The sequence below is a fragment of the Gossypium arboreum genome, chromosome 3 (genome assembly GCF_025698485.1).
Source record: "Gossypium arboreum isolate Shixiya-1 chromosome 3, ASM2569848v2, whole genome shotgun sequence".
NCBI lineage: Eukaryota > Viridiplantae > Streptophyta > Magnoliopsida > Malvales > Malvaceae > Gossypium > Gossypium arboreum.
In genome coordinates, this window is record NC_069072.1 from 20,534,737 (window position 1) to 20,554,378 (window position 19,642).

Sequence of the window (19,642 nt, forward strand, 5' to 3'; positions counted from 1 at the left end):
AAAATAATTTCTCCTATCAACTTGATGGTAGCATCAACGATAATGCCATTGATAATTTATTTAGGGAGGGACGGATGTAGCCAAGTGGATAAAGGCAATGGATTGTGAATCCATCGTGTGCAAATTCAATTCTCGTCGTTCGCCCGTATAAATTTTTTTTACTATTTTTTATTTTTAAATTTTTTAAATATATATTATTTGTTTTTGTAAAAAAGAAGAAAGAAATAATCTCTCATATTTACTCCGATGATGAAGAATCAAATTATCACTATATTTATTCTTTTTTCTACTTATACAAGATAAACCCAAAGTGTTGCGAGTTTTTTTCTACCAATTGGAGTCCTCTCACCAGGGTTCATAACTACTCATTTTACTAGAGGACCTTTCTCTAACCAACATTTAAATTTGGCTATTTACTCAAACTTTTCCAACTCATCCCAAAACTCCTCACTTATTCAAAATAATTTTAATGTCACCGATTTCCCACACCTTCCAAGTAAAGTATCTTCTTGGCAACTAAAATTAAAGATTCAACAATGTCGGTAGATAATAATCTCAATGGTGGAAGCATTAGTGGGTGCATCAACATCTATTTAAGGGGTAGATGTAGTGCTTTGACTATAAATATGTCTTTAAGTTTTGAGGAAGAAAGAATGTTAATGGATATATGTAATTTCACAAACTTGGTGTGTTTGAAAAGTAATTGCAAAACATATATGTCAAATTTGGGGGCTAAGCTCCTTTGTTGTTCATTTTTTCACTCTTATTTTATTTTAAACTTTAATAATATTTTATATGTCATATTATTAAAATCCAATAAATAAATGGAATGTATAATCAAAAAATTGATTAAAAAAAGTAACGCATAAAAACAGTTTATTCTTTTTAAAAATAAAAAGTCACAGTTATGATATATTTATAACATAACTAGGTTTAACTCATCTATGTTTAAGAGGGAACATTTGGGTTGAAGTCAGGGGTGTTAGTAGGACTCCCGTCTTTCTTTAAAATGGAAAAAAAATTTACTTAGGTATTTTAAAATTTTAAAATTTAAATTAATAATAATAAAATTGTATTTTATCTCCTTAAAAATAATAAAATTTTGATTTAATCTTGTAAAAGTTATAAATAGTGAAATTATATTTTTACTATCGTAAAAATTATAATTTAATTTCAACCCCTAAAAAAATTTTCTAACTTGAGACCTAATTGAAATCTTAGTATTTATATGTAGCACCCCAAACCCGGCCCAGACGTTAAGGCCGAATCTGACGTGCCACATTGAAGTCAAAAACACGTGTTCCCTTTTCAGTGTTTTAAAAGCCGACTTTCATCAAACTAACCAAGTGAATGGAAGCTGGGCACCAGGTAGGTATCCATAACAGAGGAGGTGAGCCATGAAGGCTGCTTAAGTACCAAGCTCTCCGATTGGATCCAATCCTAGACATGCCCACATCCACTGCCACACTTGGTTATAACAAGTTGAAATTTCTTTGAGTGATTATCTTTGGTAAATCAAATATTCGAGATGTCGTGTTATTTTAAAAAAAAAATAAGTATTGTTTTGAAATCACGCCCTAAGTCTAGCCCATTTGAATTATTATCCATCAATTTAAAGTTGTTTAAAATAATATAATCCCAAAAAATCAAAGAAGAAAATAAAGTTAAAATGGCCTTATTACAACCCAAAAATTAAATAGTAATTAAAAATAACTTAAGAAAACCAGTCTCTTTTTCAAACCCAAAAGTGTTCACCGTGGCCACTCTGAATCCCCTTCGGCTCCAAGTCACCCACATCAAGGCTCACCTGCAAGGTTAAAGAAGGGGTGAGTTTGAGGAAACTCAGTGTGTAAGGAAAACCCATTCAAAGCCCAAGTCAGCTCAAGCCCATTGGGCCTAAGCCCATTCAGTTAACAGTGGTACTGGGCCAGAGCCCTTTTCAGATTACAATAAACTGGGCCGTAGCCCATTATTCAGATAACAGTATGGCCCATAGGTCTATTTCAAAATACATGCAACATCAATAAACATATGCAAGCCCATTTGGGGAGACTACTCAACCCACCAACTGCTACACTCCACCCGTACCAGCCATACACTCCATGTGGGGAATAGATCAACCCACCCATTTAACACTCCACGATTCTGACCTTTGCTCGATTAACGATAAATTGAGGCAAAGCCTCCAAGATCGTGGACAAGCCACTTTCATTACTTCCTCTGTCAATATCCTAGTCCCATGCATCAGATAATAACAACATGGCATGTATTAAATAACAACAGTCAAACATGCATTTAGGTCAATTTAACCTAGAGGTATTTGGTAATTTATCTCCTAGGGGTAAAGCGTAAATTTTCCACTTTTAAAGGTATTTCAGTAATTTATCTATTTTAGGGTTTTCATGCATATTCCTACCTTTCACGTACTAATGAATCACTACCGAGGGTTCTTACCGAATTGGGCCGTTGGCCCATCATTCCAATTTTGGCCCATTAAGCCCAAAAATATCGAGGGCACGAAATCATGCACTTTGCGGTCCAAACATTGCAGCTTACCAAAAACATTAATCGATTTACCTCACAAGCATTCGCACACTCGCAAATCTACAAAATACGGTTTTCAACATTTCGCTTTTCGCTTTTGCCGATCTAGACTAAGAAAGAGGGTGTTAGTTACACACATTTGCGACGATATCTTGACAAGATCCACACACGAACGCCTACAATTGGATTACTAACACGTTAATCTAACTATTCAAATCTGAACTACATATTAACCCCTTACAATATTCGCCAACCACACCTACAGATCATAGTAAGCTTATAAGAAATCAATAAGCAACTCATTAACAATTTTTTTGTCAATGTTTACCACATAATCAAAATTTCACTGCAAACTGTCTTCCTGAGCAACAGTAACTAAATCATTTATAACTGGAGCTACGAAACTCCAAATCAAGTGCCGTTAATTTTCCCTGAAAATAGACTCATATATATTCTATCCATAAAATTTTTAGAATTTTTGGTTTAGCCAATCAATACCAGATTTTTCTCAAAGTTTCCCATGTTTCACTGTTTGACTAATCTGACCACTCTTAATTACGAATCAAATTTCTCATTGTACAGAATTCAAAACATGTTCTCGTTTATTTCATTTGAAACTAGACTCATTAAAATTTAATTAAATAATTTATTCAGCTTCTAATTCATCTCCCACAATTTATGGTGATTTTCCAAAGTCATGTTACTGCTGCTGTCCCAAGCAGATTTATTACCAAATCACTCTTTCACACACCTATCTTGCATGCATGTTATTTAAACATGTATATCACCAATCAATCATCACATATCTATGATTTTTACTTAAGCATAATCTCCATTTCATCATTTTAAAGCACAACATGTTAGCCGATTTTTCCCTTTAGCATCTAAGGCACATGCATGATCATTTGTTTGGCTCAACTTCACCTATCTTCCATTTGTCATCAAAAGAACATGAAACAACAACCGTTTCCTTCATTTTAATTCATGACCAAATGCTCACAACACAACCAAAAACCAAAATATGCTTCAAGAGTTAAGGTAGAATCAAGAAGAACTCATGAACATCAAAATAGAAGCAACTACCATGAACTTACCTTGGATTTTTTTTTCTTCCCCAAGTGACCGAATATTCAAGAGCTTTTTTCCTCTCCTTTCTCTTCTATTTCCGGCTATCATCAACAAGGATGAACAAAAACCTTCCTTTACTTCCTTTTTGTTATTCTATTACTAAACATTTTATGACACAAAATAACATAAATTATTTGTGCCATACCTATGCCATAACTCCAATAAAAATATGCCCATAATGCTTATCATGCCCATCATGGAACATTTTCCTAACCCATTATCAATTTTTATCAATTTGTACCATAAATTATTAATATCAAGTGCACATATTGTCTACCACCAACATGATGGCCGGCCACTTCATGTAAAATGGGAGGTTTGTCATGCAAATCCTCCTATTTTACACTCCTATTTGTTTGGCCATGTAATACCCTGAAAATCTTTACAGTAATATATTATCCTTGATATAATAAAATAAGGAAATAAAGTGATAAAAAAGGGAAGTTTTGAGTTATGGCAACATTGGGAAGTAAATTATGATATCTTGATTCAGGAAAGGACTAAATTGTAAAAGTTAGAAAAGTTTTGTTGCCTAAGAGTAAATACTCAAGACTTAAAGGGTTAAAGTGTAAATATGAAAAGTTGAAGGACCAATAGTGTAAATATTTTAAGGGTAGAATGATCTAGAAACTAAGGAAAATGGATGAATTAGGACCAAATTGAATAAGTGAAGAACTATGAGGGACTAAATTGCAATTTTACCAAATTAAATGATGACTCAAGGATGGAATTCTAAAAGATCATGAAGGGCAAAATGGTCAATTAGTAAGAGAGAGAATTCTAGAATGTAATGATTATGTTAATGATATTTTAAATTAATTAATTAGATAAATATTATTTTATTAATATTTTATGAGATATTTAATATTATTTTATTATTATTTATTTAGTATATAAGGAAAGAAAGATGAAGAATTTTCATCATCTTTCCTTTCCATGCAAACTAACGTGAGAGAAAGAGAGGAAGAAAGAAAGTTTTACTTTCTTTACAATTTGGTCCTTTACCAAAAATTTACCATTTTCAGCCAAAAATCAAATGAATTTCCATAGCTACCAAGAGAGAAAAATGTTAAGGAGAACATGGGAGTTAGAATATCAAGTTGGATTCAAGAAATAGAAGCTGGAGGAGAGAGAAAATCAAGTTAAAGATTGGTATCAAGAGAATAAGGTAAGTACATCAAGATTTCAATATGTTTTTAAGTTTGTTATTGTTGATAAATCATGGAAATAATGTTATAGTAGAGTTTTATTACATAAGGTCCTATGTTCTTGATATGTTAGTGAAGAGAAAATAAGAGAAAGTGATGAGAAATGGTGTAGAAAAAGAAAATAAGGGTGTTATAACATGGTAATTAATATCTTGCACTAAAACAGTTATGGACAGCAGCAGTAGTCTAACTTTGAAAAATCACCATAAATTTTATAAATTGAATTAGAAGATGAAAAAAATATGGAATTAAATCTTAATGAGTCTAGTTTCTCATAGAAGAAACAGTGTAAGCAATGAATTTGTAAATTTTGATATATAATGAATTTTGTGAGACAAGGTCAGAATAAATTCGGGTTCCCCTGTTCAGACTTTGAAAAATAATAAAAAAATGAAGAAAAATAATTAGAGGCTTAAATTTATATTTATAGAATCCTGAATGAGTCTAGTTTTATTAGAAACAAACTAGAACATCATTTGAATTCTGTAAAAGGAGATAACTAATTTTAGTGAAGAAGGGTCAGAACTGTCAGACAGCAGAACAGGGTGACTTTAATGAATAAACTGTACTAATTGGCTAAACCAAAAATTCTGAAAATTTTATGATAATAATACATGTGAGTCTAGTTTCAGGAAAATTTAACGGATCTTAATTTCGAGTTCTGTAGCTTAATATATAAATAATTTAGTGACTATGACGCAAATGGACAGTTTTGAATGTACATATAAGTAAATAGTGAAATTATTGATAATGTTACTTGTTGTATGTTATATAAATTAAGGATATGGAATGGAGAGGAGGAGGAGGAAAATATGTATGAATATTCATCTAGCATGGCTAATTTGCATGTTTTAGGCTCAAGGACTAAATTGAATAAAAGTAAAATTTTATGGGCAATTTTGTAAAATGTCGAAATGACTAAATTGCATGAAATAGATTATTTTATTATTTAAATTACAAAAATTTAACGAAATTATCAATTTAGTTCAAGATCGGGGGAAAACATGTTTTAGGGATTAAATTGAAAAGTGTTGAAATTATGGAAAATTTTGATATTTTATAGAATTCATGGACTGTTATCAATATATATGAGAATAATAGTTGGAAATAAGGATTAAATTGCAAGAATTTTACTTTCCTGTCCCTAAGGATGAAATCGTCATTAATTAAAGTTTAGGGGCAAAATGGTAATTTTGCCTAGAGCATTAATTAAATGTATTAGAATATGAAATGAATGAAAATGATGATCAAATTTATTTATAAAGATCCGACGACACAAATACGAGACTTGATCATGGAAAGAAAATATATCGAATAATGAAATAATAAACACGAGCAATCAATGAGGTAAGTTCGTGTAACTTGCATTATATTCGAAATGCTTGAGATTGTATGTTATTGATGTGAATATGATTTGAATGTTCATTGTATGAAAATTTATAAAATATTGATATATTTGATAAAATGGGAAGAAATCCGGTTGAATGAAAGGAAAATTCGATGGATCTCGAAAAGGAATTGACGGTAAAAGGATCTAGCAGGACGGGTGATCCTATCTGATATAGCCCTCCGAAGAATATGTGTAAAATGGATTTAGCCGGACGGGTAATCCAATTAGGGTCTGAATTTAGCTCGATGGTAATCCCGACAATACTCTATGAGTTTATATTGCGAGGATTTAGCTCGATCGTAATCCACCGCAAGGATGAGGTTCAGCGGGAGTGTGCTTTCGATATGAAATGTGTAAGACCATGGTTGAAAGATACCATGGCAACTTGAGTGTAAGACCATGGTTGAAAGATACCATGGCAACTGATATAAAATGTGTAAGACCATGGTTGAAAGATACCATGGCAACGTGATATGAAATGAACAAGACCATGGTTGAAAGATACCATGGCAACATGACGAAAATGAGTAAGACCATAGTTGAAAGACACTATGGCATCATGTCAAAGATAAATAAGACCGTGGATGGGAGACGCTCTAGCATCATTGAACAATTGATATTCGGTAATATGTATCGATGACGAATGGTTATATGAAATAATTATGAAGATAGATAAACGAAATAAGTATAAGTACATGAAATATAATTTATGTTAAGTTTGATATAAGCTATTACCGAATAAATATACATAAAATATATGGAAATGATGGAGCATGAAATATTGATATAATGAAATGAATGATATATGCTTATGAAGAAACGGTAAGAGCATGATATGTTTCATGACATGTACATATATGATTATCTTTGATCTGTTGATACAAGGAAATTATGTAATTGAGACTATTATTAAACTCAAGTGTGATATGTCGAGAAAATAGATATATCAGTGTTGAATTTATATGAGATATGTGCAAGTATACTAACAATGTTGCTGTTTGATGTTTATACAACTGTCAAACTGTTGATTGAATGGTAATATATTTATTTATATGATGCATTGAATCGGTAAGTATTTAAATTTTTTTAGTGATCTGTAAATGGTAGTAATGCTCTGAAACCCTGTTCTGGCAGCGGATACGGGTTAGGGGTGTTACAGGCCACTTAAATTTAGCATATAGCATTTTCAAACATTTTCACATAGGTCCTATTTCATAATTTCACCCCCTTTTTCTAATGGAACAAAAATTAACTAAAATTGTCGGGTTCTATCTTAAGCTTGGGCCTTCTAGAGGCTCACTAACATAATTAAACATATGCCAACATTCACAGAATTTCCGAAAATTGGGGCGTTACATTATAACTCAATCCTTTGCCCTTATTATTTTATTAATTAATAAATAGTAGATGAATATTATATATCACAAGGAATATAATCTTACGTTGCCAAGTTTTAAATAAATTGATACAGCAGTTTTATATAAAACTAGTAAAATATTAGTCAATAAAAATGAAATTTGAGGAGATACATTTAAAACATATTAGTAATTAAATTAAATGAGTATCACCCCATAATAATAATCAAGATCCTAAAATTCTAATGAAAAGAAATTTGTAAAATTTTAATTGTAGAAATAATATAAATATGTACAATAATTTAATCTTTGGGATGTGAAAACTTATCTTATAATCTGAAAAAAATAATAAAAAATAAAATTGATATCTTTGTTCCGTTTAAATCAATTGACAAAAGCTTTGCTCCTTTTTGTTCTAAATACATATATGATGAAATTAAGTTAAATAATTAAGTGGCTGTTGTTTATATTACTTATTTTATACACACTCTCTCTTTGCTCTCTCATTCTCTTTGTTCTTTATTTTCTGTCTATTTATTTTATAACACGTTATCAACAGATTCTCTTTTATTTTATAATACAACCACTCCAAATATGCTGCTCAAGTTGTTGTTGATTGCCTTCTAGAGCTATTACAATTTCAATCTTCAATTGAGACCTGCGCACTATGGGTAATCATTACCCAAAGAAATTTATATAATTCTTATGTGAGTGATGACGACGATGTTAAAGATCTTCAGGTATATTTTACTATGTTTATTACAATTGGAGACTAATCATGACAACATGAATAGATAGATTCTGATTTGAAATCCACTTATATTTGTGATGGTGATTATGAAATAAAGAATCTATTGAGATATTTATAAGTTCTTCCTAGTAAATCTATTACATTCCCCAAAATGAATGCAAGCATAAAGGAAAATAAAAACCAATATTATTCCAATATTTGGTAGTACAGAATTAGGCGATCCAGAAGAGCTAATTTATTAATATCTTGTGATGATTAATCCATTCGTTTTAAAAGATATTCATAATGGACCTCATATTGAGATTGTGAATAAGGAAAATATTATATTTCATATGAATCAAAAAAGGATTGAATTATTGATTAATCTTGTTATTAAATTGAATTGATTGTAACTATCTTTGTGATCTTCTTTTGACATCATCCACATTAAGGGGTTGAAAGCAAAATATTTGACTGAGAAAGAGCTAATTATGAGCAATAGAATATTATAATTCTATCTAAAGCTCGTTATGATTGGATGTACCTGAAATTGCAATTTTTTTTAAACTGTTAGTATAACTCTACAGTATTCGAAATAAGTTCTCAATTAAAATTACGTGGACCGATGAGAACTTGCAAAAGAGAAAACTTATGTATGAAAAGTAATTGGTTATATACCTATTGTACACCTAGAAAATAGTGATTTACACTTCGCATTGATTTAGATATTTCCAGTAGTAAATGTCACAATAGTATTTATATATGGATAAAAAGTAAAAGGAATAACAGTAAAATTATCAATTTATCACAATTTATATTGACATTATCAGTACAATTGAAATGCATAGTAAACCAGAAGTGTACTGATACAAATGCACTTACTACTTGGTGTGACCAGTTAGACCATCCTGGATCATATATTATGCGAAAATTAATTGAGAATTCATATGAACATTCATTAAATAACTAAAAGATTCTTTAACTTAAACAATTCTCATTTGTTGTTTGTTCTCAATGAAAATTGCCTATTATAAACTCACTAGCTAAAGTTGAGATTTAATGTCTTGCATTTCTAAAATGAATATGGGCTCATTCATCCACCATGTAGATGATTTTGATATTATATGATTCCTAGTAGATGCGTCTACAAAATAATCACATATGTGTTATCAATTTGCAACCTTTCATTTGCAAGATGTTTGTTTAAATAATTAAATTCAGACTATGCAATTAAGACAACTCATCTTGCTAAAGCTGATGACTTTATATCTTAGCCTTTTATTGATTGAGTTTGAAAAACTTTTGTAAAAGCTTGTTATTTATGCGCAAGCGATTTAGAGAAATTATTGATTGAATGCCTCTGATTAATATTTAAACTATTACTTATAAGAACTAAACTTCCTATTTCAACATGAGATTATGTTGATTTACGTGTTGTACGCATCAAACCAATAAGTTATAAATACTCCACATTACAATTGGTTTTTGGTCAAGAGCTAAATATTTCTCATCTTTGAATTTTTATATGTGCGTATATGCTCTAATTGATCTACCACAATGTACAAAGATGAATGAACCCTAAAAGAAAGTTGGGAATATATATTAATTACGAGCCTTTTTGTATTATTATATGTTTTAAATGTATTGGAGATTCAATTATAACATGATTTGTGATTACTATTTTGATTTGATAATTTTCCCGACATAAGAAGGAGAGAAATAATAAATTGTAATAAGTTAGAGGGGAGAGTAATTTGAACCAGAAGTTCAACAAGGATAACTCATTACAAGTTCTAAAGAAAATTCTCATAAAAGAAAATAATAAATATAAATGGTTATATGGTAGAAGTGGGTGCTCCAGAAGATACCCAAGACATAATTAAAACTTCAGAAGAGATTCAGATACCTGAAACTAAAGATTAAAATAGTGAAAATAAATAAATCTCGATACGTTTTGTCAATTCGAGAGAATGTGGAACCGATAATAAAAGTGGTTGTCCTTTATATTAAAATCTTGAAGGATTTAGAATGCTAGAGGCATATTGAAATTATTGGGAATTTGTTCATTTATATGAATTGAAATAATTGAGCACATGTGGTAAATTTGATTTAGTTAATACTAGTTGAAAGAGGATTATAAAATGATCTAAAATACCTATTTGTATTTTTATAGAGGGATCATGATTAAATTTTCCTAAAGAGATCAAAATATATTTCCCCCAAATTTCCCTTTTACTACTGACTTTCAAAAAAATGGTAATATAAATGTTTAGCAATACATTCAAATAGTCATTTGAAAAGTTAGTATTCAAGATTGAATACATAGAATATGAGATATTATGTGATGTTTTCATGAGGGGGAGTAAATATGCGATGTACTCTTTTTTTCTTAACCTATGTTTTGTTCCATTGGGTTTTCCTGGTAAGGTCTTTAATGAGGTAGCATATTATGCGTATTATAAATATGTGCACTTTTTTCCCTTCACTAAGATATTTTTTCCCCACAATGTTTTTATCTTAGTAAGGTTTTAATGAGATACATTGTCTATGAATGGATATCCAAGGGGGAGTGTTATGAATATTTTATTAAGTGAATGTCCATCAAGATCTAAATAAGTTTTGATTTACTTTAAATGCTAATAGTCATTAGAAGTAGAGTTCTATTTCATTTATACTTCTAGACTTTGGAGAAGTATTGTATAAGATTCTGATTGATCAATAAAATACACTCTCTTTTACTCTCTCATTCTCTTTGTTCTTTACTCTTTGTTTATTTACTTTATAATAAAATTTTCAATTAAAAAGTACTCAAGTTTTGTATAAAGTAAGTTTTTATAAACCTTACGTTTCAAATTTAAATATATAAATTGAAGCTATATTTACATGGATGTTATAAATTTTTTGACATTTTATCTAAAAAATATAATATGATTGACAATAATTTATGTATAAGTTACCCAAAAATAATTAATCTTCCAAAATAAAAATAATATTTAAAATATAACTCTTAGCTAATAAATGCATCAAAGAAACAAAAACAATAGATATATAAAAAATTCAACTTATTGATTTTTATATTAAATTATTTAACATCAAAATAAATAAAAATAAATTGTTACAATTAGAGAAGTTATAAATATGTATTTTCCTTAAAAGATATTACTATACATTAAATAGATAAGATTGATTGAAGCCCCTAAGACAATATAACAATATTTTATATTTAAATCTAAAATTATAAAAATTTGAGTGCCACACTCCATTTCGATGAGACTACACATGTGAATTCACTATTAACTATATAAAAAAAAGGTAAGAAACTATAAGTTTTTTGAGAAGTTAAAAGTTTTTAGACTTCATACTGTAATAACTTGTAGAATTATACAAAGGAATTAAATAGAAATTTAAAGAGTAAATACTTTCTATTTTGAAGTAAATAAAATAAAAATACGAAGCATGTAATCAAAATGAAATATATACTAGTGAAGTAACAACCATGTAACAATCGTCCGACGAAGTCTCTATATTTGGTTACTATTTGATGTGTTTTGGTAAAATAAGGATAGATGTGAGTAAGTGATGTGTTTGTTTTGACGCCATTTAGAGAACTCTTTGTTTTGGTGTGTTCTGCAGTTTGACGGACTCAATAAGTTCGTAGTTGTTAGATTTGTTTATTACTTAAGTTTGATAATTTGGCTAATTAAGTTGAGACTTAGCTAGAATGAAACTAGACTAATGTAGATGATAAAACTTAAATTAATTTAAGAGCACTTAATCACAGGAATCAAGAGAGTTAATAGAATTATTTGATTTTCCCACTAATTATTATCTCCGAGCTTAAGTATTTAAGGTCAAGCAGTGGTCTTTCAAAATACTTTTACGATTTCATCTTTTTCCCCAGATTTTCTCTAAAAAACTCCTTAAAAACTTAAGTTTAGAAAAACCTCCTTGGAGAAGGTTCGCAATGATCAGCTAACTTATATGTTAGTGCCAGTTTACTAGTAATTTCTGATGAACCCTAAGTTATTCTTTAAGCCATTTACGTGTTCTTTGTTTTGTATGTATGAGTGCTAAAATGGTGTGTAAGGAAGGAAACTTCCTAATTCTGTATAAGTGTTGTTGATTTTTGCATGCATGATCAGATTTGATGGAATGATGATATGATATATTGAATTATCTTTATTTTAGCTCACGAAGATAACGAATGTCCAAGTGGTAAGGGCAAGGGACCTGCTTTATAGATTTGTGTTAGAGTTTCTGATGAGTTCCTTCTTACTTCCATGTGTTGTAACTTTATTATTTTATATTTTGTGTAGGGTAAATGTTCTTCCTTTGTAAAGGATGAAAAGTGTGTGAGTGTGTAACGAATGGAAGTTGTTGTGTAGGTAATGGTTATCTAAAGTTGTCAATCTGAGTGTAATTTGACAATGATATGAAGTAAACATCATTTTTCATGATCAAACCACTATCATCTGCTACTAATATGTAAGAAATGATATGATCTGATGTGTGAAGGAGGAGATACGAAGATATGTTTTTGTAGCCTCCGGTAGGGTAGATATATTGCAAACCAGATTGACAAATCACGATAAAACATACTGTTCAAAATGAAAATGTTATACGGAGCTAAAGGGGAGAATGAATGTGAATAAGTCTGAATGATATACTTTTGATTCTAAATTCTATGTACGTGGCTGACATGAAGTTGGATTTGTCTGAGTTATGTTAAGTTGGTGTTCAATATATGCCCAGGTTGTGAGTTGGCATATTAAGTCTGTTTGTGTTCTGTATACACCAGTAGGCGTACTCTGTGCGATATGTATATGATCTTCAGAAGAGTCTTAAGTAATGAATTGAATGATTTTTCTTTGGAACATACTAAGTTCATATGAACTTACTCTATTATCCTTTAACCTTTTCAAGATTTTTTGGTTGAAGGAAGTTTGATCAAGGACTACGCTAGAGAGTTGTTTAAGCTGTGAGATGTTTGCTTTATGTCCGTATCATGCATGCTTTAAGGGGGTGGCACATAGATTTATTTTGAAAATGATGTGTACATAAAATTTTTTGTTTATTAATCATTTGTTTTAACGAAACTTATATAAAGTATTAACATTTCAGTTTAAGCCAATGTATTTAATTACCGAAGTTGTCGTATTTAAATTTATACACCATATGCCTTGGATATTATTACAAACTGATAATGTTGTTTTACTTTTAAAATAACAATTAAAATATGTATTATAACTATAACCTTTTAATAATTATTCGAAGTTTTTGCTGTAAAGATTTAAGTCTTAACTGTTTTTAAATAGCGACGCACCATTCTCGAATCCTATTATAGGGTGAGGTTTGGTGTGTTACAAATCAAACATTGATGATTTGATAGGGGCTAACATGCTACATGTTGGGGGTTGTAAAATTTTAAATAAATCATAAAATATTGAAAAACTATTGTCGAAACCATTCTTTTGAAAATGGGGATCGACTTTGTTTGAAAGTGAAAATTAAAATGGGAGTCGCCACTGATCTTTTATTAGGTGTGATCGGATCATCTTTGTTTTAATAAATCAATTTTAGTTTACTAAAACAGGGCCTTTGGTCTACGAAACTTGAGAGAATGAGTTCAGGACTCAGTTACGTGCGGGGAAGGATTAGCACCCTCGACACGCCCAAAAATTGGTACCGAATTGATTAGTTAGTGTCTTAATGTCGAAAATTAAAAATCGGGAAGGGACTTGAAATACGATCTTTTCTATTAATACTGATTTTAAAATTCTTGAATTGGCTTAAATCAATTTGTTTAAAGATTTCCTTATCTCGAGATATCGGAGTATCACATCCCGTAAGTTAGGACACAATACCATGAATTCTCGAGCACAAGGTCGTCTTTTAATTTATATTGGAAATCCGTGTATTTCAAAACTCAAAAGGATATTTAGCTATTTAGAACCAACAAGAGAACCGAAATCCCGTAAGTTAGGGCACAATTCTTCGACGTTCCAGAATGCGAAACATTGCCTTATTTATTGAAATTAGTAAAACATGAATAAAAATCTTTAAAGTAATGAACAATGAATGATATAAAATGGAAGGAGACAAAAATAAACGAGTTGGAAATACATTGAAACAAATAATAAATATGACAAAATATTAAAACAATAACAATGCATGCGATATATTAAACGTAATAATAGTATCCAACGTAAAATAAAAACAATAAATATATACATAATAAAGATATTGAGAGTATGTACGTAAAATATATATATATATAAATAGTAATAGTGTTAGAAATATACTATATATAGTGTTTGAAGTATATACATAAGATAGTAAAATATATAACTAGTAATGTTAAAATATATATAATATATACATATATATATATAAAATAAATATTGAAAATGTATGTACATAACGATATGAAAAATATATACATAATAATATTAAAATAAAATAATAAATGATGACAATGAACATAATAGGTATAGTAATAAATATAAAGATATATGAAAATAATACTATATATAAAAGTATATATATACTGTATAATAAAATGTATATACTAGTATTAACAATATAATAGGGATAAAATAGATATAATAATAATACATACATAATATGGTATTAAAAATATTTACATAGCATTTACATATTAGAAACAATAATGTTAAAAGTACCTATTAATAATATTATATAAATATAAATAATAATAATAATAATAATAATAATAATAATAATAATAATAACAACAATAATAGCAATAATAGTAAAAATACAAAATAAGGTATGACGTAATAATGAGGTAAGGAAAATAAAATATAATATATTAGATATATAAATATAATAGTAAATATAATAATGTTCGAAAATACCATACATAAAGAGTATATATAAACATATATAATAAAAATATACACTAATATTTATAAATAATAATAGTAAATGTAATAATAATAATAATAATATTAAGTATAGTATAAATAATATGTACATAACATAATAATAATAATAATAATAATAATAATAATAATATTAAGTATAGTATAAATAATATGTACATAATAAATAATAATAATAAGTAACAATAATAATAATAATATAGAAATTCAAAAAGTAAACATAATATAATAATATTAAAATAAAATAATTTAAAAATACTATGTAGATATAAATACATATACGTATGTAAATAAAATATACACTAATATAATAATAATGATAATTAAATAATATTTAAAATGAAATAAAATAACAAAGATAATACGAAAATAAACTAAAATCTAAAAAGGACTAAATTTTGAACAAAAACAAAGTTTTGGGGTAATTTTAAAGAGAAATAAAGAAAAAGGATCAAAATGCTACACGTGCATAACCTGGGAGGACTAAAATAGCAAATATTCCTTCCCATCAAAACACAATATATCAGTGGGGACTAAATTGAAAAGCGCGACAACTTCATCGGGAAAATTTTAAAATAAAAAAAACTTGATTGCAAAAGCTTGAAAACGCGGAAGGACCATACGCGCAAATTCCCTCTTTTCCAAAAACACGCAAATCCTGAGGCGGGTCGGGTCGGGTCGGACCGGGTCGTATCAAAACGACGTTGTTTTGGGGTTAAATGGCAGCCCCCAAAACGACGTCGGTTTGGGAGGCTATATAAAGGCCAAAATTAACAAAAAAAAATCATTTGGTGAGAAAAAAAAAGGGAGAGAAGGGAGAGGGAGGAGGACTTTCGGCCATGGACAGGTCACCGGTCTGATCGCACGACCGTCGCCGGCCGCCACCGCTGGCCACCGCCGAAAAAGGTAATTTTTTTTTTTGCTTAATAATATATGTATATATATATATGTATATGTGATTGAGTAAACGAGAAAGGAGTAAAAGAAACCGATTTAAAAAAAGAAAAATCACCTTAAGGTTTCGGCTACTGTTTTGGCATTTTTGACTCTTTTTCTTTGGACTGCTTTGTTTATTTTTGTGTACTAACACATTGTTTGGCTTTTATTTCAAAGATCTGATATTTTTATTTCTCAAAACAGCCCCCTTCTGTACATTGATCTCATTTAGGCTTTTATAACCTTTACAAGTTCTTTTTCTATTATTTTTTACTATTGTTGCGTGCTTGCTTCCTTCCTCTGTCTTTTGGTGCGGTGGGAGTGTGTGATGGTCTTTGGTGGCGCATAACTGGGAGATTGGGAGAGGCAAGTGGTGAGTCACCAATTTAGGGACTAGGGTTTCGGTTGGGCTAGCTTAGGGTTAGGGGTAATAGTTGTAAATGGGTCAAGGGATTTGGGTGTAAATGGGCCATTCGGGTTTGGGTAGTTAAAAGGGGTAAATGGGTAATTGGGTTTATCTTATTGGGCTCCGGGTATTGTAATGTAAATGGGCTTATGGGGTTTAATGTAAATGGGCCCAAAATTGGCCTATAACAGTTGCCCCTCTTTGCTCATTGTCATATAACGGGAATAGAGCAAAGACACAAAAAAAGGCCAATTTTGCCTAATCTCGTCGAGTCTTGACTTCTTTGGTGCTTCTCTTGTTCATGTAATCTCTTTTCAGTCCACCCTATCTTGTAGCTTTGGTTCAATTTATTGCATCTTTTGATATATGCTTTGTAGCTTTAAACTATTCCAATGTAACTTCAAGGATATAAAATTTGTAGCTTTGATTTGCTTCACTGCATCTTCAGGAAGGTGAGATCTACAACTTCAATCTGTTCTTCTATCGCTTCAATGAGGTAAGGTTTGTAGTCTTTTCTTCTGCGACTTCAAAAAGGTAAGATCTGATGTCTCGATTAACTCCGCTACAACTTCAGGGAGACAAGTTCTGGTGTCTTCAATCAGCTCCAATCTTTATTCTTTACTCGGCATGTGATCCTTTCACGATATGAGTTGATTTTTTTTTGACAAAAATAAATTGAAAAAGCATACTTTGAAAATGCCTCGACATGTGACCCGAGGCTCAGCTCACCTCTCGCAATATGAGTTGATTTTCTTTTTTTTTTTTTTGAAAGGCAGAAATTGGAAAGCAGAAATTGAAAATACCTCAGCGTGCCCTGACGCTCAACTCACCTCTCGCAATATGAGTTGATTTTTGAAAAACAGAAATTGAAATTACCTCAGCGCGTCCTGAGGCTCAACTCACCTCTCGCAATGAGTTGATTTTTTTGAAAGACAAAAATTGAAAATACCTCAGCATGTCTTGAGGATCAACTCATGTCTCGCAATATGAGTTGATTTTTTTGAAAACAGAAATTGAAATTACCTCAACGTGTCTTGAGCTCAACTCATTTCTCGCAATATGAGTTGAATTTTGAAACATAAATTAAGAAACAAAAATTACCAATACCTCAGCGTGCCCCGAGGCTCAACTCACCTCTCGCAATGAGTTGATTTTTTTGAAAGACAAAAATTGAAAATACCTCAGCATGTCTTGAGGCTCAACTCATTTCTCGCAATATGAGTTGATTTTTTTGAAAACAGAAATTGAAATTACCTCAACGTGTCTTGAGGCTCAACTCACCTCTCGCAATATGAGTTGAATTTTGAAACATAAATTAAGAAACAAAAATTTCCAATACCTCAGCGTGCCCCGAGGCTCAACTCACCTCTCGCATTATGAGTTGATTTTTTTTTGAAAGATAGAAATTGAAAATACCTCAGCATGTGAACCGAGGCTCAACTCACCTCTCGCAATATGAGTTGATTTTTGAAAACATAAATTGAAAATACCTCAACGTATCTTGAGGTTCAACTCATTACTCACAATATGAGTTGAATTTTGAAAACAGAAATTGAAATTACCTCAGCGTGTCCTGAGGCTCAACTCACCTCTCGCAATATGAGTCGATTTTTTGAAAATAGAAATAAAAATTACCTCAACATGTCTTGAGGCTCAACTCATTTCTCGTAATATGAGTTGAATTTTGAAAATAGAAATAAAAATATCAAAATACCAAAACTTGTTATCTGGTGGAACTCAGGTGTCTTTTCCTTTGATTCAGTACAACTATCATCACATCTTCTCGCTCTCTTTGGAGTATCTCAGATATGTCATGCATGACGTTATCATGATATGCACATGTTTGTCTTGAATGATTTTATGCCTACATGATTATGCTATGAGCTTTAGGCATGTTTGTCGTATGTCCGTCTTCGTCATGATTTTTGCGATGACATGTATTCATTACTTCGGCTCTTGACTTTCTCTTTAGGCCCTGTACCCGTCCTCAGGCTTCACTAACAATCTGTGTTTCTCAGTTATCGCTCTCTTGCCCCTGGTTGAACTTTGTCCTTGCTTTGAGGCTCTTGTACTTATCAAGTTCTTATCTAGGTAGTGCTTAACATTTCTTTTGTTTAGAGTATGTCATTTCACTATTTATCATGAAAATAAACGACATAATGAGATGCATGAAAATGGTCAGTTAGGGACAAAAGGATACCTCACATTTATTTATTTCAAATGTGGCAAACAAAGAAAATTAACCAATGATAACGAAAAAATGTCATAAAGAGAAAAGGAATCACATTCAATGGATACAGATGCTCTAGATATTCAACACACGAGCTCTTCGACGTTTCTTATCAAGAATCTTTTCGAGCATGGCTTCTGTAAAAGATTTTGAGCTACTGAAAAATGCTTCAAATACTGTATTCTCGCTGTTTAACCCACCGTTCAACCGCCTTTCTCTTTAAGCCCGGGTTTGCTTCATTAAAATGCCCTTTTGGGTTTTCATCCTAATCTTTTGTGTTAATCAAGATGCCCTTTTTAGGTTTTCACCTTGATCTTTTTTCTTTTTTTTTTAGGCATAATATTTCTTCACAGCATCTGAGCTCACTGGATTCGGTAACTCCTTCCCATCCATCTCAGTGAGAATCAAAGCTCCGCCTGAGAATGTCTTCTTTACGACGTATGGTCCTTCCCAATTTGGCGCCCATTTTTCTCTTAAGTCCTTCTATATTGGAAGAATCTTTCTCAATACGAGTTCTCCTTCGTGGAATTCTCTTGGCCATACTTTCTTGTCATGGGCTGCGATCATTCTCTTCTGGTACGTTTGTCCGTGACAAATTGCCTTTAAACGTTTTTCTTCGATGAGGTTTAACTGGTCATATCGAGCTCGAACCCATTCTGCTTCCTCTAGTTTCGACTCCATTAAGACTTGTAAAGAGAGGATTTCAACTTCGATGGGTAGCACAGCCTCCATTCCATAGACCAGAGAGAAAAGAATTGCTCCCGTAGATGTCCGTACAGATGTTCGATATGCATACAAAGCAAATGGTAG